The sequence below is a fragment of the Nicotiana sylvestris genome, chromosome 2 (genome assembly GCF_000393655.2).
Source record: "Nicotiana sylvestris chromosome 2, ASM39365v2, whole genome shotgun sequence".
Lineage (NCBI taxonomy): Eukaryota > Viridiplantae > Streptophyta > Magnoliopsida > Solanales > Solanaceae > Nicotiana > Nicotiana sylvestris.
Window position 1 is genome coordinate 144,273,875 of NC_091058.1, and position 25,833 is coordinate 144,299,707.

Here is a 25,833-nt window from a genome sequence, read left to right on the forward strand (position 1 = left end):
CTATTTGCAAAATTTAGTACTAACCTTGCATAAACATATTAAGGAACAAAATGAGCGTATTGAGCAAATCCCTGGAGTTCCGCCTGTAATAAAGGGAGTTGACATGGACAAATACTCACAACAACCTTGGAAGCCAAGTGTTGCTCCCCTTCCAATTCCGAAAAAGTTCAAAATGCCTGACATCCCGAAATATGATGGTACTACAGACCCACGTGACCACGTGACTGCATTTACAACAGGCGTGAAAGGCAACGACTTGACCAAACAAGAAATTGAATCAGTACTGGTCAAGAAATTTGGAGAAACACTCACCAAGGGTGCATTAACCTGGTATTCTCTTTTATCTGAAAATTCTATAAATTCTTTTGCTGAGCTTGCAGATTCTTTTATTAAAGCACATTCGGGAGCTCAAAAGGTTGAGAAAAGAATGGAAGATATTTTCAAAATCAAACAAGGGGATTCAGAGTTGCTCAGAGACTTTGTTGATAGATTCCAGCGTGAAAGAATGACTCTACCCCGTGTGCCTGACAACTGGGCTGCAATAGCTTTTGCAAGTAATTTAAATGACAAAAGTTCTGAAGCCACGAGAAGACTCAAAGAAAGCCTTCGAGAATTCCCTGCAACCACGTGGAATGATGTTTACAACAGGTATAGTACGAAGCTGCGAATTGAAGAAGATACCGTACCTAAGTTTCATCATGAAGAAAGGGGCGGTTCCAGAAGATCAGAAATCGAAAAAAAATCAGGTAAAAATAGGTACGATCCATATATGGGACCTGCAGGAAAAGACTCACGGTCAAAACAAGATAGCCAGCAATATGATCAAAAATCGAGGAACAGGGACTCTGGTTCTTCATCGAAATTCAGAAATGATCGGAACAGACAAGAGTCACGAGATGATGACAGAAGTTTAAAGGCACGGTTCGGCGGATATAACTTTAATGTCACTACCTCCGAGCTCGTGGCTGTTTTTAGAAGCATGGGAGATAAGATACGGTGGCCAAAAGAGATGCGGTCAAATCCAAATAGACGCAATCCAGATCATTGGTGCGAATTCCACAATGATCACGGGCACAAAACTTCAGAATGTAGATTCTTGCAGAGTGAAGTGGATCATCTATTGAAGCAAGGGTACCTCACTGAGTTATTTAGTGAAAAAGGTAAACAAGCCTATATGAAAAATAGGCAAGAGCCACCAAAGCCTCCTTCACCCAAGAGAACAGTGAATGTGATAAGTGGGGGAGAAGATATTCACGACATAACCTACACAGCTTCCAACAAGGTTTCTAAAGTAACAATTACACACGGGAAACGGGTACGACAGGTTTTAGAAAATGAAAGTATTTCATTCGATGATGCAGATACTGAAGGAGTGATAACTCCACATAATGACGCACTGGTAATATCTTTACTTGTACATTATACTAATATAAAACGAGTTTTGATTGATCCAGGGAGTTCCGTAAATATTATACTACTAAGGGTATTACGTGAAATGCAAGCTGAAGACAAAATAATACCCAAGGCGCATACCTTGTCAGGCTTCGACAATTCAAGTGTGGTAACAAAAGGAGAGGTAATTCTAACAATTTTTGCTGCAGGTGTTGTTAAAGAAACTAAATTTCAGGTGGTTGATATGGAAATGGCCTACAATATGATCATGGGGAGGCCTTGGATCCATGATATGGATGCTGTTCCATCAACTCTACATCAGGTTGTTAAATTTCCATCACCGTGGGGGATTTGTCAAATTCGAGGGGATCAACAAATAGCCAGGAGTATCAACACTGTAACAAATACGAGTACCGTAAACAAAGAAAAATAGCAATTACAGGAAACAGTTGAAGGTGCCAGCAATCAAACCTCAACTGAGCAAGAGAAAACAGATTTAGACTCGAGACCTGATACAATTCAAGAACCTGAGGAGAATGAAAATATCAAAACAACCATCGAAGAACTCGAGGCTGTGATATTATTTGAGCATTGGACTGAACGAAAAGTTTATGTTGGAGCTAATTTAAACTCAAACATGCGAGGTATGTTAATTGAATTTCTAAAATCTAACGTGGAATGCTTTGCTTGGTCCCATGCTGACATGACAGGAATACCACCGGATGTGATGACTCACAAGTTAAACGAAGACCCTTCCTTTACACCAATAAAGCAAAAGAAAAGAAAGCAAGGGGCTTTCAAAAACCAGGTGATTCAAGATGAGGTCCAAAAGCTATTAAAAATTGGGTCAATCCGCGAGGTAAAGTACCCTAATTGGTTAGCCAACACAGTTGTTGTACCTAAGAAAAATGGTAAGTGGCGAGTCTGCGTAGATTATACAGATCTTAATAAAGCTTGTCCAAAAGATTCTTTTCCTTTACCACATATAGATCAATTAATTGATGCAACTGCAGGACATGAACTTTTAAGTTTTTTAGATGCATATTCAGGGTACAACTAAATTAAAATGGACCCTAGTGATGAAGAAAAAACTTCTTTCATCACAGGCATGGGGGCTTACTGTTATAAAGTAATGCCCTTTGGTCTCAAAAATATTGGGGCAACCTATCAAAGGTTGGTCACCAAAATGTTCCAGGAACATTTAAGAAAGACAATGGAGGTATATATAGACGATATGCTCGTCAAAACCTAGCAGTCTCATGATCATATTTCTCATCTATCTGTAACATATGAAATTTTACGAAAATTTAATATGAAACTCAACCCAGAAAAATGTGCATTTGGAGTTTCATCAGGTAAATTTTTGGGTTTTCTTGTTTCTAACCGTGGTATTGAGGTAAATCCTTCTCAGATCAAAGCAATAGAAGAAATCTCTGATATCCTTACTAATAAAAAGGATGTTCAAAGATTAACCGGAAGAATTGCAGCTTTGGGAAGATTTATTTCCAAATCTTCAGAAAAATGTTTTAAGTTTTTCTCTGCACTCAAAAAGCAAGATTGTTTTGAATGGAATGAAGATTGTCAACAAGTTCTTAGAAATTTGAAAGCTTATTTGTCAAAACCACCGTTATTGGCAAAACCAAAGGTGGGAGAAAATCTTCTCATCTATCTGGTTGTGTCTGAAGTTGCGGTAAGTGTTGTTTTAGTCCGTGAGGACCGAGGTAAACAATCTCCTATTTATTATGTAAGTAAGTCCTTACTATATGCTGCAACACGATACCCACAGCTAGAAAAGTTAGCATTAGCTTTGATCATGGCATCTAGAAAATTAAGACCTTATTTTCAATGTCATCCCATTGTTGTAGTTACTGCTTTTCTGCTTCGAAATATTTTGCATAAACACGAACTGTCAGGAAGATTAGCAAAATGGGCTATAGAACTAAGTGAATATGAAATCATTTATCAACCCAGAACCGCTATAAAATCTCAAGTACTAGCTGATTTCGTGGCTGATTTTAGTCAGGAGATGCATTTAGAAGCAGAGAAAGAATTACAAGTTTTTAATGGTGCAAACCCGGGGACTTGGGTTTTATTCACTGATGGTTCATCTAATGTAAAAGGAGCAGGTCTGGGTATAGTTCTCATACCACCTACGGCTGAAACTATTAGGCAAGCTATAAAATGTCATTCTATAACTAACAATGAAGCAGAGTACGAAGCTGTAATTGCAGGTTTGGAATAGGCAAGAGAACTCGGCATAACACAAATTATAATCAAGAGTGATTCTCAACTCGTGGTCAATCAAGTGCTGGGGACTTATACAGCCAGGGAAACTCGAATGCAAGAATATCTCGAAAAGGTACGGGAACTAATTAAGTAATTCCAAACTTGGAAGGTAATGCAGATCCCAAGAGATGAGAATGTGGAGACAGATGCTTTAGCTAATCTCGCATCTGCAGCTGACGTAGCAAACGACGCAAATGCTTCAGTCATACATTTATTTCATTCCGTTCTCGAACCTGATAAGATTGAGGTAAATTTTAATCATTTAACATGGGATTGGAGAAACGAAATTATTGCTTTTTTACAGCACGGAACCGTGCCTATTGACAAAGGGAAGGCTCACGCGTTTCGCAAAAAAGCCGCTCGATATTGTTTATATCAAGGAAATCTTTATCGAAAGATGTTCGGTGGACCACTAGCACGGTGTCTCGGACCCTCTCAAACAGAATATGTGATGAGGGAAGTGCGCAAAGGACATTGTGGAAATCACGCAGGGGGAAGGTCGATGGTAAGAACATTGATTCGAGCAGGATATTATTCGCCTAAGATGGAAGAAGAGGCAAACAGTTTCGTGTCCAAATGTGATAAATGTCAAAGATACGGCAATAATATGCACAGACCAGCTGAGTTACTTCACCCTGTTATAGCCCCGTGGCCCTTTATGAAATGGGGAATGGATATCGTAGGTCCACTACCACAAGCAAAAGGTCAGGTAAAGTTTCTACTTGTACTCACAGATTATTTCAAAAAATGGGTAGAAGCAGAAGCATTTAAACAGGTACGAGAGAAGGAAGTTAAAGACTTCATATGGCGAAATGTAATATGCCGCTTTGGAGCACCAAAAGAGATCGTGTGTGACAATGGACCACAATTCATAGGAGCTCAAATTACAGAATTTCTTCAAAGTTGGCAGATTAAAAGGATAACATCTACGCCATACCATCCAGTAGGTAATGGACAAGCGGAATCCACTAACAAAGTCATTATCAACAACTTGAAGAAGAGGTTACAGGATTCAAAAGGTAATTGGCCTAAGATATTACCTGGAGTATTATGGGCTTATCGTACAACGACAAAAATAAGCACTGGAGAAACACCATTTTCAATGGTTTATGGTGCGGAAGCCTTAATTCCGGTTGAAATAGGTGAACCAAGCACACGGTACATTCAGGCAACGGAGGAATCTAATGATGAAGAGATGCAGGTCAACTTTGATTTGCTTGAAGGAAGAAAAGAAGCTGCATTGATAAGAATGGAAGCACAAAAACAAGTAATTGAACGATATTACAATAGGAAAGCACGCCTCAGATTTTTCAAAATTTGGGACTTCGTGCTTAAAAAGGTGTTCCAATCTGCAAAGGCTGCTAATTCAGGAAAGCTAAGTCCAACGTGGGAAGGACCATACAAAGTTCGTGACATTGCGGGAAAAGGAGTATACGAGTTGGAGACAATGGACGGCAAAGTTTTACCCTCACATTGGAATGCCGTCCATTTAAAGAGATATTACTTCTGAGAAAGTACCCACGGTCAGGTATCGCCATGTTAAAAATTTTCTTTTGAATTATTAATGTTTTACTAACGATTTTAGATGCTAGGCAAAAACCCTAACTCGTGCCAAATGATGAGTCACGGCCTGCAAGGCAAAATGGAGTATTCTAAAATTCCTAGCCCAGGGTTACAATTAATCTGATGGAAATACACACGAGTTAGGCAGTCTTCATCTATAATCGCACCTTCAAGTCCCGTATATTTTTCTGTTTCAGGAAAAGGACCAAATTGAAAGAAATAAACAAGTGCTTGAGGCTTCATGCTTCACCGCTCCAACACTTGGGGGACTACGTATCATATACAGATATGTGCAGAAAAACAGATACGAATATCGAACAAAGGTCGGTCACAAATAGACGAGTGTTGAGAAAAAGTTACGAAGTCTTCATCATTCATCATCGTGTTCAACAAACACAAGACATTCATCATAGTGTTTTTCCAGAGGGAACAACAGAGTCATCTCTCAAACTCATAAACGAAGTCGCCTCTCAAACCCTTCCTAATATATAAAGATAGGGTCATGACTATGTACTGAAATAGGTTATGAAGAAAAACCTTGTTTATTTTATATTATGTAAAAATATGTTGCAAGAAAAACAGTTACGAGAAAATTATAGATGTATTTTAATACATGTAATAGTCAAAAGAGAAAAAAAAAACTTGTTAAAGTTCATGAATAAAAACTTGTCAAAGTTGTTTCATACAAAACATGTGTATTCCTATTTCTTTCATCGTATTATAACACCATTATGAAGTTAAGACGTCTTCTTCATTAAGTGTCGATAAAATAAAAGGGCCCTCTTTTATAAGTCTCATGTTGATAATCCATGAGAAGAATCATAAAGCATTTTCAAAGGATAAAAATGCTAAGTTATTCTATAAGTCCTAGATAAATAGGCAAGAATAGAATATACAGAAGTACCGATAAAATTTCTTAATATAAAAGACTAAGTACAAACTTAGTCAGCAAAATATTTGTTTTATACAAATTCCCCATTACGATAACTGGGGACTTCATCAAAAGATCCCTTAAATTTACCAAGGGATAACACCACCAGTTAATAAAAAAAACAGTAAAGTTTGAAATACATTCAATTAATCACTAAAGGGGTTGGAACATCAGAAGTTGCAATCTCATTTTCAGGGGCAGTCACAGGCACGATAACAACTTCTGAAGGAGCAACAATAGGAGCGGTTTCAACTAGGTCTGGAATGTTAAAATCACCGGGGGAAGTAAGAGTCACAGGAACTTCAGCTTCCATGGACTGTGTCATAGAAGTTTCACCCTCAGGAGCTGGAATTGCAACTCCAATTGCCGTTGTAGCTACTTCTTCGTTTAAAAGCTCTTCTGCCCCAGGAGTTCCAAGTGCAGGAGAAGGAGTATCAACTGGTTGTTGGCTTTTTTCAGTAGTGTCTAAAACTTTGGCTAATTCAGATTGCAAATCAAAGTTTTCTCGAGTAGCCTCCATCAAAGCATCACGGCGAGATTTTAGAAAAGCCCAACTTACCTCTATGTTGAAATTCTCCTCAAGAAGTCCATATTCCCTCTCCCACATAGCAAGATCGTTCTTCAATATCTGGTGTTCAGCTAAGTGGGAGTCAAGGGAAGCTTCAAGGGAGGTATGAGAACTCTTTAAAGCACGTATTTCGTCAGAGGAGATCCTTAAGTCAGCCTGAGCTTGAGTCAAGCTTTGCACCAACTCCCCTGCATATTCTTCTTTATTCTCCACAAGTGCCTTAAGCTCCCTAATTTCTTCACTAGCCTTTGATAGTTATTTTGAAAATGAGTCCTCCAAAAGCTCCTTATCTTTTTCAAGTTGGCTTGAAGAAGCCTTGGCAATTGCTAGCTCAGAAGTCAAACCACGCTTTTACTGCTCCAAGAAATTTCTACTTTCTTGCAACTCCTCTATGGTCCCCTGAGCATTCTCAAACTGCTCCTTCCAGTTTGCTGCCTCAAGCTGGGTATCCTTTGCTATTCTCCTAGCCTCAGAGATAGCCTTCGCAGACTCTCGATCTTTCTTCTCTAGAGTGGAGACTCTTCCCATTAACTTAGTACCAATAAGATTAGCCTATAAGGGAAAGGCATCAAATGTGAGAATATAGAGAGATATATAAAAAAACTTGTAAGTTAAAAGAGAAATACCTTCAAGGTAGAATGAACTATGTCATTCATCAAAGTCAAGCAACTGTGGCTCTCCATCTTCTTCTTCTCAATATCTCCGATTAAAGGCTCGAGCCAAACATCAGCTCCACCAGTCTTTCTCAAAAGGCTATGATTGGCAGGAACTTCAAGAGTAACACTTTTTATAGCCATGCCTCTGCAGCTAGAACCCGCCTCTGTACGCTGAACAGAGGGAGGGGGAACAATGGAAGAAGGAGTAGTAGAAGTGGTAAAAACAATGGGAGCTGTGGGAGTCAAAGCAGGGATGGTAGGAGTAGATATGGGAACCAAAACAGGTAAAGAAACAAAAGTCGACAAAATAGGCAAAGAAATACTCGTGGTTGTCAAAGGAATAGAAGGAATAGGAGAAATGAGAATAGAAGAAGAAAGGGGAGTTTCATCAAGAACTAGTCCAAACTCTCCACTCTCAAAACCACTAACAAAGAGACATCGAATTGATTCATTAGAGCCTCTTGGAGTTGTATCCTCATCAGAAAGGATTTGAACAGGCTCGGAAATAGAGGCTCGAGCAGGAGTATCTTCAACTTCATCTCCATCAATGACGCGTCTCTTGGTTCTTGGCCTAGCTATCAAAGAGGTATTCTCTTCTTCTTCATTCTCAGAACTTTCTTCTACAACTTTTCTTTTTGATAGTGTGGCCCGAGTCTTTTCAAAATCAAGTGAAGCGGTTGAAGACGCTCGAATGGCAACGACTACCTCAGCTGTCATACCCCTGATACCAAATCCTGATAAAAAGAGGGATAAGGAATCGAAATAAGAAAGAATCCAATATACGGCAAAGTATAAGGAAATACATACTATGGGTCTTCACTTTCCAACCATTCAAAAGAGATATTGATTTCCAAGTTCTCGCCTCCATAGGCGCAATTTTCAAAATTGAATCTACCCAACCACGGAAGTTAGGAACGTGTTCCACATCTCCCATGGTTGCTACAAAAAGCCAAAAAGAGATAAGATTAGAAAAGAAACCAAAATTCTTAAAAACTAAGATACGGTAGAAAAAAGAAAAACTTACGTGCAAAATTCCACTTCTCAGGGAAGGGAATGTTTGTTTGACCCAACAAATCCACCGTACGTACAACAACGTAACGACAATACCACTCTCGATCCTTGTCATCTTCGGGGTTTACTAAAACCTTCTTGCTTCTTGCAGTTAAGGTAAAAACTCCATGGCGGAACAATTTGGGGTGGTATTGGTGAATAAGATGGGAAAAGGTAAAATTAACATTGGCTTTAGTAGACAAATACCTTAAGCAAGCCACAGCTCTCCAAACAAGAGGCCCTACTTGAGCTAAGCAAATTTTGAAAAAGCGACAAAATTCAAGAATAACTGGGTCGATGGCAGGATTAAATCCCAACGTAAAGGGATAAGTATAAACGAAAGAGAATCCAATTCTGAAAGAAGAAATTCTTTGGTTGGGGCAGGAATCATCATACGAAGATTATCTCTCCAATTACAATCTTTCCTAACAATGGGAATCACAAGTTCAGTTATTAAAGAAGGATAGGTGTCAGTTTTTTCTAAAATTTTAACTTGTTCTTGGAGAGATCTTCTATCATTCCCAAAAGATAAATCATTGGGTACGATTTCTTCAACTAAAGGCTCCTGAGTAGGTTCAGAGAGTTCTTTATCTTTAGAAGAGGGGGTCTTTGGGATAGAACTCCTAATACCAGAAGAAGAAGAAGCAGAACCAGATGAACCACCATGAGTGGATCCTAGGCTCAAGCTCCGAAGCCTACCTCCTCTACCTCTCCTATGTCTTACGGGGGCATTGGGGAAGTGATCTAGAATTGGAACTTTTCTAGGGTTAGGGTTTGGAGATGATATTGTTGAAGAAGGATGAACTAAAAGGGGAGAAAAAGCAGAAGTGAATAATAAATTGCTTGTTGAAGATCTACGAAGAAGAAAACAAAAGAAAGAGGGTTAAATATGTTTATAATGACAATCGTCAAAATTAGAAGTGTAATGATGGAAAGCCTGTAATAAAGGCAACTAACACTTCGTGAATAGTGAGAATGAAGAAGCCTTGAAAAAAGGGCGCAGAATTGCAGAACCAATTAAAAGGTGACACGTATGTAAAACATTAATTAGAAGGGACAATTGAAGCGTCAGTACTGTCATAGTATTAATTACAGCAAAAATTCCCTTTTTATGAAGATCCACTTCCCAGATATTTAATTGATAAATAAATGGAAAGTGGGGGGACTATCTGTATTGGGAAAAAATTAAATTTACATTGAAGGTGACGTGGCATGACACGAGGACTGATCAAATGGTCAAAACATGATGATCAGTTAAGAGGCACGAGTAACAACAGATACGGGGAAAGGAAAGCTAAATAGGCACGAAAGGCAATTCGAATAATACAAGCTTCGTACCTATTTAGGTCATTTAAAGTCAAGAGATCAGAAGGCATTGAAGACATGGATATGATGACAAAAAGAGTCCAAATTCAATATTAAATATCCATTACATTAGAGAATTGGTATTAAATAGGAATGATTGTGTAACGTCTTATTTAATTTCATTTACTGCTCATAATTGTCTCATTAAGGCTAAGGTATTACTCCTTTATTTAGGATCAACTATAAAAGGAGGAGGTCAGGTCATTTGTAAAGACAGAGGATACCATCAACATTACATTAAAATACAAACTTATCTACTGCTTATTTGTCATTCTTAAAAAGTCTATTATTTTTTTTTCATCTCCTGATTATCAGTAGTCCGAATTTCTATTTGTCTTTAACTTTGACCAAAGAATCATATTTTTGGTTAAACACACATGAGCATTGTTGATTTACTAATAATTTTTAATTGCACCGTTAGTTTTAGGCGCCGTTTAGCTGTTGATCTTTTTCTCTGAATTTTTTTCAAAAACGTGTTCATGAAAATTTGTCAGTTTTTGGAGATTTTTCAAAAATGAATTTTTCAAAAACCCAAAAACTTTGACCACTTTTTCAAATTTTATCGAAAAAATTATTTTTCTCAATCAAAACTGTAATATTTTTGTAAGTGAAATGCATATCTAAATAAATTTTAAATTTTAAATACCATTTTTAACTTAACTTCAAATGCTAGTTTTTTGTTGTCAAAAATCACTTTTTTTTATGTCGAAACACCTACTTAGTACTCCCTCTGTTTCAATTTATGTGAACCTGTTTGACTGGACACGGAGTTTAAGAAAAATTAATTTTTTTTTTGAATTTGTGGTCCTAAACAAGTCAAAAAGGGTCTAGAATATTTATGTGGTTATAAAAGCGGTAAAATTGTAAGTTTAAGCTAACTTGTTACTAAATTTAGAAAGAGATCATTCTTTTTGGAACGGACCAAAAAAGAAATATGTTCACATAAATTGGAATAGAGAGAGTATTTAGTATCAAAAGTGTCCACTTTTTTTATACATCAATGACTAATTCTATTAAGAGGTATATATGAAGGGCCGAAATAATCCAACCCTTATACTTTAAGGACCATTTTGATTATTTTCTCAAAAATTCCGAAAATGAAGTTTGTAATCCTTCAGAAAAAGTTATTCATTTCCCTGTAAAAAAAAAAAAAAAAGAAACTCAAACAAATATATTTTTGGATCAAACACTCAAAAATAGAGTTTACAAACTCATTTTTCTTTTTTGTTGTAATCTCTAAAAACACAAGTTTCAAGATTTCACATTGTCATTTGCTGATACAGTACTCTGCAGGGTCCCCACCTGGTTTGGGCAAGAATTTCTTTAATTTTTGTCGTTGAACTTAATGTAGCCTTTTGGCCAAACTCCAAAAATTAATTTATTTTGAGAATGTTTTTTTCAAAAGTATTTTTTGTGAGAAACAGTTTGTGTTTGTGTAATTAGTTTGAAAAGCACTTCTGAGTAGCAATTAGTATTTGGCCAAGCTTTAAAAAACTGCTTCTAAGTGTATTTTTCTCAAAAGTGCTTCTCAAAAAAGTGCTTTTGGAGAGAAGTTACTTTTTTCTGTTTCTCCAAAACTGCTTCTGCTTCTCCTCAAAAGCACTTTTTTCATCTAAAAGCTTGGTCAAACACCTCAATTTTTGGCCAAAAGTGTTTTTGGCAAAAAAAAAAACACTTTTGGCCAAAAAGAAGCTTGGCCAAATAGGCTATTATAGTCCTAAATCCCAACTTTAATGAAGCAATGTAGTCTGAGACGAGTCCGGAACCAAAATGTGGTTCTTTTGAACTCAAAGTACACAAATATGTAGTAAAAAAAGTTACATTTTTATGTATAGTGCCACAATACCTGGCGCTATACACAGATATTGTGGCGCTATACTACAAAAGATGACACGGCGCAGGTATAGCGCCACAATAACTGGCACTATACCCTTTTTTAAAATTCCATCCGTCTTCTTCATCGTTTCTTCCTCCATTATTTAACCCCTCTTCTCTTCTTGGTCCCCCCATACCCGCTGCTGCCCTTCATTTAAAAGAAAAAAATTCTGGGTCCCCCCGGCACATAAAACTTGAAGAACGTAGGTCCCCATTCGAGTAGAGCTTCGTGTTATTGTTGATTCACACTTCCGGAGTCAAAATTTCAATCTTTTTGCTTTCCGAAAATTCTAAATCGAGGTATTTCGATTTATTTTAAGTTGAAACATTACAATAATGCATATTATTTGATTTGTATTTGTTCTATTTTGGTTTGTGTTTTTTTTTCGAAACTAGCATGTTAAATTTATCCGGATTTAATATTAGTGTTTTCTAAGAAAATATAAATTTGTAAAATAAATTTGTTTGTTAATATCCTGATTTATATATATGTGTTTTCATGTCGTTTTGTGTTTTATTTGCAATTAAATTTATTTGTTGTTTATGTTTAGTTTAGATTATTTTTTAGCGTAGTAAAATCTAGACTTTTTTAGCATAGTAAAACGTACACCCTTTTAGCGTAGTAAAATTTAGAGCCTTGTAGCGTAGTAATGTGTAGTATTTTAGCTTAGAATTCCTTTGTTTAAGTATCTTATACTGGTTGTTGAAAATGCAAACTTTGTACAATTAAGTTAATAATTGTATCAACACACATAATTAGTAATTTGTACAATTAAGTTATTAAAAATATGAATTTAAACTATAAAAAGACACATAATTACTAATGATAGTTTGGTGCCATTGGACCTCAAAATATCGAGCCCGGAACCTATATGTATGTATATATATATATATATATATATATATATATATATATATATATATATATATATAATTTATACAATTAAGTTATTAAAAATATGAATTTAAATTATAAAAAAACACATAATTATTAATGATAGTTTGGTGCCATTGGGCCTCAAAATATCGAGCCCGGAACCCATAGGGGTGTGTATATATAGGTGTATATATATATATATATATATATAATTTATACAATTAAGTTATTAAAAAATATGAATTTACAGTTGACAATATGGACGCTACTATACATCCCGGCCCTCGGACGTCAGATCTATTAGCCCTACAGCCCCAACATAGATCCGAGTATATATGGGACGGACAGTTGCTTACGCAGACTTTCCGGGCTAGGAGAGTGGATCTATTGTGGGAGTTTTTGAGTCCTCCCCGCGTTCTATATCCCCGCGTGGTTCATTACCTGGAGGAGATAGGATTATACAGGATTATTAGGATTGGCCGCATACAGCTCGACTATGCTTTGATCACAACCTTGATTGAGCGGTGGCGACCAGAGACGCACACTTTCCATCTGCCCCATCGGCGAGGCTACCATCACACTCCAAGACGCTGAGATTTTTTACGGCCTGTCCGCTGATGGCTTGCCAGTTTTACTGCTTGCGACGATGAGATATTATTCACACTAGGCATATTGGGATATGTTGCACATGCTCACGGGTTTCATGCCGGAGGACGAGGAGGTAGCGTCTGGGGCCAGTCGTATGCAGTTGGTCCCCATTAGAGACCACATGGTGCAGATCCACCATACTATCACTGACGAGTCAGAGGAGGTGGATGTACAGCAATATACGAGGCTGATGTTGCTCCTTCTATTTGGGAGGGGTCTTGTTCCCGAACACTTCAGGGAACCTAGTGAGCCTCCGTTTTCTGCATCATATTACCTGGTTCGAGGATACAGCCAGCTACAGCTGGGGTGGTGCTGTCATCTCATATTTGTACAGGCAGATGTGCCGGACTTGCATCGGCACACAGAGAGGCGTTGGTGGCTTTCTGCCGCTTCTACAGGTGACAACATATTCAAATAATATGCCCATTAGTTACAATTCTACCAAGTTATAGTTAATCTTATACTTTACGTCAACTTTGTATGTTAGGTTTGGCTCTGGGAGCGATTTCTGCAGTATCGTCCACCTCTACCACAACTACCAGCTAATGTAGAAATTCTAAAACTCCCTCTATCACATATCGTAGACTTGCACGAGAGTATGATGCCCATCATAATCTCCCCCTCTGCAGAGATGTGTTGGATTTGCTGGAGGACGCACAGGCGAATATCTAACTAAACTTACCTGTTGTTGATTAACTTAGTGTTGCGCATTCTAACGGTTTGTGTTCTTATTTGATAGTTCATCTGGATGCCGTACAACGATGAAGTGATGGGTACCCTGCCAGCGTACTGCACGTTCGGCCGACATATTTGGAGGGCTTCTGTCCCGCTCACATGCCTCGATATTGTCGAGCATCATGCCTCCGAGCGGGTATTTCGTCTGTTTGGCTTGCCATAGCCTATACCTGATCCGCCTACATGGCATGCTTTACATTATGAGTGGGATGATCGGTTCAGGACGGACAACACATTTATGACATGGCTTAACGACCAGTTGGGTATTTGGGACAGGCGAGGGGACTTGACCCCACCTCCGCAACACTTTCCTATTGAACGCTATATGGCATGGTACTGCACTATTTCCCAACTTTATATCGGGAACCCAGTTCATCAGGCACATGGTCGGTACGTCCCATACGCCGGGAGATACGAGGCCCTGGTATGTTTTATGTTATTATTAATTATATACCTGTAATTTAGTGCCAAATACGTAGTTTATATTTTTTACTTTGTGCAGGCGATTGGATTGCATACCGTATATCGTATGGGGAAGCAAATACAGAGTTATGTCCATGATCCTGTGGTCTGCAGGAGTGTAGTCGTCGATTCATGGATGTGGCTGCCCAGACACTGCAGCGAGCCCGATCGGATCAGCGTTTGGAACACGAGGTTGATTATATTGACCCAACCACATACCAGCAAGGTCATGGTATCCCACGAGCTGGTGGTGCCCGACGAGCTGGCGATGCCCGACGAGCTGGTGGTGCCGGACAACGTGGTCATGGGCGGAGAGGAGGTGATCCCCAGCAAGGGGACGTTGAGGCTCCTGCTGATGATGTTGTTGCTGATATGGCAGGTGGCATGCATGAGACCGACATGCCGTCTTACAGCCTTGGAATTTATCCTCCTCCAGTGCCTTTGCAGGTGACCCCATCGGGTCAATTATTGATTAGGGGCTCGGATATTCAAGGAGCGCATTGGGGTAGATACTTCCCAGGCCCGTATACCACTAATGAGGATCGACCGACCTGAGATTTTACTAGTGGGCGCTGATTGAGTTATGGATCCTCATCACATGCGCATGTATGAGTTTATTAGTATTGAATTTGAATTTATTTTAACTGTAACTTCTTTTTTTAAGTTTATTAATTTCCTTTTCAAGGCTTCATGCGATCCTGCGACAGATGACTACATTCAGGATCCATACACGATTATGGTAAGACAATATAAATTGCTGTGAATTGTTATCTATTTTTCTATACTAAGTTTCATATTATTATGTAGCCTTCTATTGGACCTGACAGCACCACCGATACATGTCATCCTGCGCCGCATCCGACGATAAGGAGACGACTTGATGATGATAATCTTGATAGCGTACCCGGGCGGGAAGGGATGTGCCTCAGGCCAGCGGCTGCATTGAAACACACCAGATGTGGGACACATTGATTCGGCCTTCCTTTTTTTTTTAATTTGTTGTAAATAATATTATTTTATATATTAAAAACAATATTTAATCGAATATGCCCATTACTTTATTTAGTTCTCCATTCGTTTGATATTTTCATATAACAACACAAGCACTTAAATTTAACTTCCACTTCAATTAAAATAAAATTTAGTACAACACAAGCACTTAAACTTAACTTCCACTTCAATTAAAATAAAATTTAGTACAACAAACAAGGAAAACATTACTATAGCACAAACACAAACATAGCAGGCCAACATAATAAAAATACATAAAATATGAAAAATACACTAAACACATACATGCCAATATTTAGCCCCGGTTGCCATTTAATCTCCGCTCCAATCACTTAAATCGTTCTTCCAGATGTTCTTTTTCTTCTTCTACCTCTTTCAGTTTCGCCTTCACCTCCGCAAGTTCCCTTTTATATTTTTTTTACGTTCCTTTTGTGCTTCACAATTCCATTGTGTTTTCCATTTTTCTTCTCCCACCTCCTTCAGTTTCGCCCTCAAGTCTGCAATAATTCTATTGCTTTCTTTTTCATGTTCCTGTTGTCTTAAACACATATTATGAAGAAACTGCAGTTGTTCTCTGTAACATTCCTGATAACATGGTTCATCAACCCATTCCTCAAAATCACAAATAGGTTCGCCGAGAACCTTGTAAAACTGGTTCATACAGATCCAGTAGTGGCGTCCAACTTCACCACTATCACAATAATTTTGCATCAAACATGCTTTTCCACAGTTGCACTTTGGTGGACGAAGAGGTTGAGCCATTTGTGAAACATCGTTCAGGTATTTGTCTAATATCTGATCGGCACGGTGGTATATTAGGTTCTGTGGAGAACATGCCTGCATGGCAAGAACCTTATGCATACCACCGTTACTGTGTGAGGCACTTGAAGGACAATTTACAGAAGGCACATCCCAACAAGGATCTATATGATTTGACGTGGATGACAGCAATAGACCACCAACAACATAAATTCCATAGGCATATGGATTCTATCAGGCAAGAAGACGAGGCAGCCTATCGTTGGTTAATGCGACAAGACCCTGAAAAGTGGACGTTGCATGCGGGTGGTGGCAGACGATGGGGAATTCTTACTACAAACGTGTTAGAGTCCTTTAACGGGTTATTGAAGTCGGCAAGAGGATTGCCCGTCACAGCCATGGTGCAGAAGTCGTTCAAGCAGATGGCGGAGATGTTTGTTGAATAGTCTGCAGCTGCAACAGAATTGATGGAGAGGGGTGTTGAATTTATGCCAGTGCCTATAAAGAGATTTGAGAAATATAGACGGCGAGCACATTGGCATTCATTTTTGCAGTATAATAACGAAAGAGGTGTTTTTGAAGCTTGCACCGCTATCCATAATAATCGGGGTAATAATGTAGATACTGTAAATGAATCTACAAGGTTATGCTCCTATGGGAAATGGTCCATCTACCACATGCCTTGCTCACATGCCATCAAATGTTTTCAACGTGTTGGTTATGCGGAGACCAACTATATTGATCAACAATATAGTATTTCCAAGTACCTAAACACATATAGTGGTTAGTTGCAGCCAATGGGTGCTGAGCATTATTGGCCTTCGGAACCATTTAAAATGGTATGTAACAAGTCCTATTTACGTAAAAGACAAGTGCAGAAGAGAACGCGTATACGGAACCAAATGGATGTTAGTGACACCGTTTATGCGCGCAAATGTGGTATATGCTCGCAAATAGGACACGATCGTAGAAAATATCCTTTGGGTGGCAACAGTAATCAAGCTCGAGGTGGGTGTTCTTCTAGTGTACCTAACTACCCATGAGTTGATGTTGTAATAATTAGTTGTTATGTCTATGTTGCAAGATTTATGAAATAAAATTATGCTTGTTAATTATGATTTGTACTTTCCCATTTTACCTATTTAAATAATAATTTAATAAAATTATCTGTATATTTATTATGTGTGTGTTGTCTTGTCGAACTGAAAAAGCTGACCAGCTGACATAAAGTTGTCTTGTCAACATCATGATATTTAACACGCAAAGTATAGCGCCATTAGATAGTACATTATGTGTGTGTTGTCTTGTCGAACTGAAAAAACTGACCAGCTGACATAAAGTTGTCTTGTCAACATCATGATATTTAACACGCAAAATATAGCGCCATTAGATAGTACGTTATGTGTGTGTTGTCTCGCCTATAAATAACGGGCTCATTGTAGTTATTTTGTGTGCTCAAAATTTACTAAAAATAAATATTTCATTAAAAGTAAGGTTTTTTTTACTAAAAGCAAATATTTCACAAATGGCTCAACCTCTTCGTCCACCAAAGTGCAACTGTGGAAAACCATGCTTGATGCAAAATTGTTGGGACGGTGGTGAAGTTGGACGCCGCTACTGGCATTGTATGAACCAGTTTTACAAGGTTCCCAGCGAACCTATTTGTGATTTTGAGGAATGGGTTGATGAACCATGTTATCAGGAATGTTACAGATAACAACTGCAGTTTCTTTATAATATGTGTTTAAGACAACGGGAACATGAAAAAGAAAGCAATAGAATTATTGCAGACTTGAGGGCGAAACTGAAGGAGGTGGGAGAAGAAAATTGAAAACACAATGGAATTGTGAAGCACAAAAGGAACGTAAAAAAAATATAAACTGGAACTTGCGGAGGTGAAGGCGAAACTGAAAGAGGTAGAAGAAGAAAAAAAACAACTGGAAGAACGATTTAAGTGGTTGGAGCGGAGATTAAATGGCAACCGAGGCTAAACATTGGCATGTATGTGTTTAGTATTTTTTTCATATTTCATATATTTTTATTATGTTGGCCTGCTATGTTTGTGTTTGTGCTGTAGTAATATTTTCCTTGTTTGTTGTACTAAATTTTATTTTAATTGAAGTGGAAGTTAAGTTTAAGTGCTTGTGTTAAGTTTAAGTGCTTGTGTTGTACTAAATTTTATTTTAATTGAAGTGGAAGTTAAGTTTAAGTGCTTGTGTTGTTATATGAAACTATCAAACGAATGGATAACTAAATAAAGTAATGGGCATATTCGATTAAATGTTGTTTTTTATGTATACAAAAATATTATTTACAACAAATAAAAAAAAGGAAGGCCGAATCAATGTGTCCCGCATCCGGTGTGTTTCATTGCAGCCGCTGGCCTGAGGCGCATCCCCTCCCGCCTGGGTACGCTATCAGGATCATCATCATCAAGTCGTCTCCTTATCGCCGGATGCGGCGCAGGATGACATGTATTGGTGGTGCTGTCAGGTCCAGTAGAAGGCTACAAAATAATATGAAACTTAGTATAGAAAAATAGATAACAATTCACAGCAATTTATATTGTCTTACCATAATTGTGTCTGGATCCTGAATGTAGTCATCTGTCGCAGCATCGCATGAAGCCTTAAAAAGGAAATTAATAAAGTTAAAAAAATAAATTACAGTTAAAACAAATTCAAATTCAATACTAATAAATTCATACTTGCGCATGTGATGAGGAGCCATAACTCAATCGGCGCCCACTAGTAAAATCTCGGGTCGTTCGATCCTCATCAGTGGTATACGGGCCTGAGAAGTATCTACCCCAATGCGCTCCTTGAATATCCGAGCCCGTGATCAATAATTGACCCGATGGGGTCACCTGCGAAGGCACTAGAGGAGGATAAATTCCAAGGCTGTAAGACGGCATGTCGGTCTCATGCATACCACCTGCCATATCAGCAGCAACATCATCAGCAGGAGCCTCAACGTCCCCTTGTTGGGGACCACCTCCTCTCCGCCCACGACCACGTCGTCCGACACCACCAGCTCGTCGGGCACCACCTACTTGTCGGGCACCACCAGCTCATGGGATACCACAACCTCACTGGTACGTGGTTGGGTCTATATAATCAGCCTCGTGTGCCAAACGCTGATCCGATCGGGCTCGCTGTAGTGTCTGGGCAGCCACATCCATGAATCGGCGACTATACTCCTGTATGACCACATGATCATGGACATAACTCTGCATCTGCTGCCCCATACGATAGACGGTATGCAATCCAATCGCCTGCATAAAGTAAAAAATATAAACTACGTATTTGGCACTAAATTACAGGTATATAATTAATAATAACAGAAAACATACCAGGGCCTCGTGTCTCCCGGCGTATGGGACGTACCGACCGTGTGCCTGATGAACTGGGTTCCCGATAAAAAGTCGGGAAATAGTGCGGTACCATGCCATATAGCGTTCAATAGGAAAGTGCTACGGAGGTGGGGTCAAGTCCCCTCGCCTGTCCCAAATACCCAACTGGTCGTTAAGCCATGCCATAAATGTGTCGTCCACCCTGGACCGATCATCCCTCTCATAATGTAAAGCATGCCATGCAGGCGGATCAGGTATAGGCTGTGGCAGGCCAAACTGACGAAATACCCGCTCGGAGGCATGATGCTCGACAATATCGAGGCATGTGAGCGGGACACAAGCCCTCCAAATATGTCGTCCAAACGTGCAGTACGCTGGCAGGGAACCTATCACCTCATCGTTGTACGTCGTCCAGATGAACTATCAAATAAGAACACAAACTGTTAGAATGCGCAACACTAAGTTAATCAACAACAGGTAAGTTTAGTTAGATATTCACCTATGCGTCCTCCAGCAAATCCAACACATCCCTGCAGAGGGAAAGATTATGATGAGCATCATACTATCGTGCAAGTCTACGACGCATAACCCACCTATGTGCTAGACGGAGATTCGGAATTTCTATATTAGCCGGTAGTTGTGGCAGAGGTAGCCGAAACTGCATAAATCGCTCCTAGAGCCAAACCTAACATACAAAGTTGACGTAAAGTATTAGATTAACTATAACTTGGTAGAATTGTAACTAACAGACATATTATTTGAATATGTTACCTGTAGAAGCGGCAGAAAGCCACCAACGTCTCTCTGTGTGCCGATGCAAGCCCGACATATCTGCCTATACTAAAATGAGATGACAACACCACCCCAGCTGTAGCTGGCTGTATCCTCGAACCGAGTAATATGATGCAGAAAACGGAGGCTCACTAGGTTCCCCGAAGTATTCCGGAACAAGACTCCCCCCAAATAGAAGGCGCAACAGCAGCCTCGTATATTGATGTACCTCCACCGACTCGTCGGTGATAGTATGGTGGATCTGCACCAGGTGGTCTCTAATGGGGACCAACTGCATACGACTGACCCCAGACGCTACCTCATCGTCCTCCGACATGAAACCCGTGAGCATGTGCAGCATATCCCAATATGCCTGGCGCGAATAATATCTCATCGTTGCAGGCAATAAAATAGGCAAGCCATCAGCGGACAGGCCGTATAAAATCTCAGCGTCCTGGAGTATGATGGTGGCCTCGCCGATGGGCAGATGGAAAGTGTGCGTCTCCGGTCGCCACCGCTCAATCAAGGCCGTGATCAAAGCATAGTCGAGTTGTATGCGGCCAATCCTAATAATCCTGTATAATTTCATCTCCTCCAGGTAATGGACCACGCGAGGGAGGACTCAAAAACTCCCACAATAGATCCACTCTCCTAGCCTGGAAAGTCTGCGTAAGCAACTGTTCGTCCCATATATACTCGGTTCTATGCTGGGGCTGTAGGGCTAATAGATCCGACGTTCGAGGGTCGGGATGTATAGTAGCGTCCATATTGTCAACTGTAAATTCATATTTTTTAATAACTTAATTGTATAAATTATATGTATATATATAGATTCTGGGCTCCATATTTTGAGGCCCAATGACACCAAACTATCATTAATAATTATGTGTTTTTTTTATAATTTAAATTCATATTTTTAATAACTTAATTGTATAAATTATATATATATATATATATATATATATATATATATATATATATATATATATATATATATATATATACCTATAGGTTCCGGGCTCGATACTTTGAGGCCCAATGGCACCAAACTATCATTAATAATTATGTGTCTTTTTATAGTTTAAATTCATATTTTTAATAACTTAATTGTACAAATTACTAATTATGTGTGTTGATACAATTATTAACTTAATTGTACAAAGTTTGCATTTTCAACAACCAGTATAAGAAACTTAAACAAAAGGAATTCTAAGCTAAAATACTACACATTACTACGCTACAAGGCTTAAAATTTTACTACGCTAAAAGGGTCTATATTTTACTACGCTAAAAAGGTCTAGATTTTACTACGCTAAAAAAATAATCTAAACTAAACATAAACAACAAATAAATTTAATTGCAAATAAAACACAAAACGGCATGAAAACACACATATATAAATCAGGATATTAACAGACAAATTTATTTTACAAATTTATGTTTTTTTTAGAAAACACTAATATTAAATCCGGATAAATTTAACATGCTAGTTTCGGAAAAAAAAAACACAAACCGAAATAGAACACATACAAATCAAATAGTATGCATTATTATAAATGTTTCAACTTAAAATAAATCGAAATACCTTGATTTAGAATTTTCGAAAAGTAAAAAGATTGAAATTTTGACTCCGAAAGTGTGAATCAACAATGACACGAAGCTCTACTCGAATGTGGGACCTACGTTCTTCAAGTTTTATGTGCCGGGGGGACCCAGAATTTTTCTTTTTTAAATGGAGGGCAGCAACGGATATAGGGGGGACCAAGAAGAGAAGATGGGTTAAATAGTGGAAGAAGAAACGGTGAAGAAGATGGATGGAATTTTAAAAAAGGGGTATAGCGCCAATTATTGTGGCGCTATACCTGCGCCGTGTCAGCTTTTGCAATATAGCGCCACAACATCTGGCGCTATACATTAATGGTGCGGTTATCGTTAATGTATAACGCCGGGTATTGTGGCACTATACATAAAAATGTAACTTTTTTTTATCACCTATTTGTGTACTTTGAGTCCAAAAGAACCATATTTTGGTTACACGTCCCAGTTCTTTAATCTGTTCACTGTGTTGAGGAAAAGAAGATCAAATTATTGTAACCAAATTCTGTTGTGTCCTTTAATAACCCAAAGGGTCACAACTCTTGAAACTATCTTCTATTTATTTTTAACTATAGTGTTTGCAGCAGAATATACATCAAATTTAACAGGCTCAGCGTCTGGTTGGGTCGACCCCCCCTCCTCCTAAATTTTGTAATTATGGGTCTTAGCATATTTCGCTTTTCTTTCTATGCTGATCACGAAAAAAACAAAAGAAAATGTATATAAGAATTAGTAGCAGTTGGAGAGGTTGAAAATATTATGTTGTATTTATTATAAGTCTTCCTATGCAACTTGCGTCTTGTTCAACATCAAACAGAATGAACACATAGTATTTGCACCTAAAAGAGAATATAAAAGTCTGTATCCGTTGCCAGTGAGACAGCAGAGAATGATTGTGAGGTACTTCTTCAACGAGTGCCGTACGTTTGGACAACTATACAAAATCGAAACAGAAAACAAATCAAACAAATTATCTTAGCATAATGGAGTATCAATCTTTGTTTTATCTCCGTACATATATCAAAGTTTTGTACTGAACTGAAATAAAACAAAGCAAAACAGAAACATGTCAATAATATCACAACAAAACAATTCTCACACAATCGGTTCGTGATACTCATATAATGGAGTAATAAAATAAAACAAAATCAAAACACAAATCAATGCAGAACAGATTCCTTCATTTTGTTTTAGCTAGGTGGGCAAATAAGTGTTAGTACTTCTGAAATGGAGAGAATCGCGAAATGCATATGCTCTTTTCGGGTATAGCTAACGAATGAGGAAAAAGAAGAAAGAAAATTATTTGAATATAAATTATGTTGGGATTAATTATTCTGATATTATTTCTTATTGACTGATTGATATGTTGTATTAGTTCTAGGATTGTCAATTTTTCTGCTTTACTATTTTTAATTATGGGATAACCCAAGATTAGTAACCAAACAAGGGATAACAAATTTTGATTATTTATCTATTTAAACGTTTTTAAATTTAAATTCGAAAGCTAAGTCTCTGTTCTCAAAATGTGTTAAGATAGCTAATTTGAAAGGCTTTTTTGGTGCACCCATAAACAATACTTATAGTGAAAGCATAAATTCATGAGGACATTAAATAACTTAACATTATCAGAATCATATTCATTCAATTTTAAACCAACAAGATGTTTCCAAGAGGCCGCTGGTGTAAAATATCTTTAAAACAATAATGAAGGACAAATAAAGCAGAGTCCGAAATTGAAATGATGCCTTTTTGGGCATAAAATATGTTTATACAGTTAAAAAATGGTTACATTTCTACCTAAAACGCATTATAATACTGCATTTTACAACAATTTGGGCCCACCAAATAAGTGTTCTGCAGGACTGACATTTGTTTGTTAGTGTAAAACGTATTATAATACTACGTTCTACTTAAACGCAGTATTACACTGCGTTTTATACTAATTTTTGGGCCCACCAATAAGTGTTCTCCGGATAACTGACATAACAATAATTCAAATACATAAAACGTGGTATTATACTGCATTTTACATAAAAATATTCTACAACGCAAGTTAGGACTTGCCTTATTTAAAGGCGTTAGAATTTTATGAAAATCCATTCAAAACTTTCCTTCAAACTTCCGTTCATACTTCTCTTCTTCTTATCAAGCATTTTTTTATAATGTCTGAAGAGCCACAAAATAAGGGTTTCATTATATTGGAGGGGGGGGGATGAGGTTGTAATGGAGAATAACTCTATAAGGTATAGTTCACCTCCACAGTGTCATGTTAAATTGCTGCTTACAATGGAGTACGATAAATTGGTGTCGTTGTTATGTAAAAAAAATGAGTGTGATGAAACGTTCGGTGAACCTTAAAGTAACCGGTAGATTTCTATATTCTGTGACTCAGCAGGGGTTTGCTTATTATTCTGAGTTTAACATCGAAGATGATGAAACTCTTAGAGATTTTTTGCGGATTCCGGATAAATACATGGAATTTATTGTAATAAAATTATTGGAAATGTACGTCAAGGTTGAAGACGTTCCCAATAATGAGGGTGTGCATAGTAGGGATAACCCCCAGTCATCGGGTGGTTATTCTGGAGCAGTTTTTGCCGGACAGATTCCTGATGAAAGAGCTTGCCTTGATTTAAACTTGTCACCACCGGCGAATGAGCAGCCATAAAATAATTTTTCGACTTTATATAATCCACAAGACGACTGGTAAACTTCAATTTTTCTACGCTTTAGCAATGTTTATTTTATATTTGAATTGGATTTGTATTAACACTCATATTTTTCATAGGGTGTACCGTCCGGATATGAATTTTACAAGTTATGACCCCGCTCCTAGTTGGAATATGCATAGTTCTGGCGTGTTGGACGACGGTGGTCAATCCGAGAGTCATTACCAACAAGAAAATATCCATCATGGAACGTCAACATAGTACGACTTGTAAGTAAAGTGATATAGCTATATGTAAAGTATTTATCTAGTTGAGTAGCTTATCATTTTGTTCTTTTTGTGCAGTGAAAACGAGCAACTTGATGTTCCTGACCTCACACAGTTGCCCATAGACGATGTATTGACTCGTGATTTGGCAGATGCGCAGCGTCAGGAAGATGATAGTGATTACGACAACAATGTCGATGAGTCTGGAGATGACACACCCTTCCTTGATGAGGGTGATGATGATGAGGAAGTGGATGCCGAACCTGAGTTGACGAGGGAGCATGCTCCTCCACCCCCCGTTAGACCAAGAGTGTACGAGTCCCACGTGCCGTTTCATGAGCAGAATATTCCCTACCTTAATAATCTGCCAAGTATGCCGGACGTGGATGCCCTCACAAGGGATTATGACGAAGTTCGGTCAGCAATGTGGGATGAGTCTAGACCAGCGGTGCTGGAAAAGGGCATGTATTTCCCCGATAAAGCTCGCCTAATTAGGGCTGTAAAAATTTACAGCGTAAGAAAGTACCGTGAGATGACGGTAAAGGAGTCAACTACGGAGGTATACAAGGTTGTATGCCATAGAGTCTTTATGGGTTGTCACTGGATATTGTGTGCCAGCAAGAAGAAATCAGGGTTGTGAAAAATGGGTAAATTTATTAGCACCCACAGATATGAAATGGACACATTCAATGAGAATCACTTCAACCTGGATGTAGACCTGATTTCTCTTGTCTTGATTCCATATTTGGAAGTGTCCATTAAGTTCAAGATTAAAGAGTGTATTATAGCCATCCACTAGGAGTATGGTTGTACTATAACCAAAAGAAAGGTATATCTCGATCGCAAACATGCCTTTGAACTTATTTATGGCGACTGAGATAAGTCTTTTTCATCTCTGCCTAGGTACATGGCCGCACTGCAACACTTTAACCTCGGGTCTGTTGTTGAATGGAGGCGTGAGCGGAGTCGGACAGACCCGAATATATTTTCAACTATGTGTT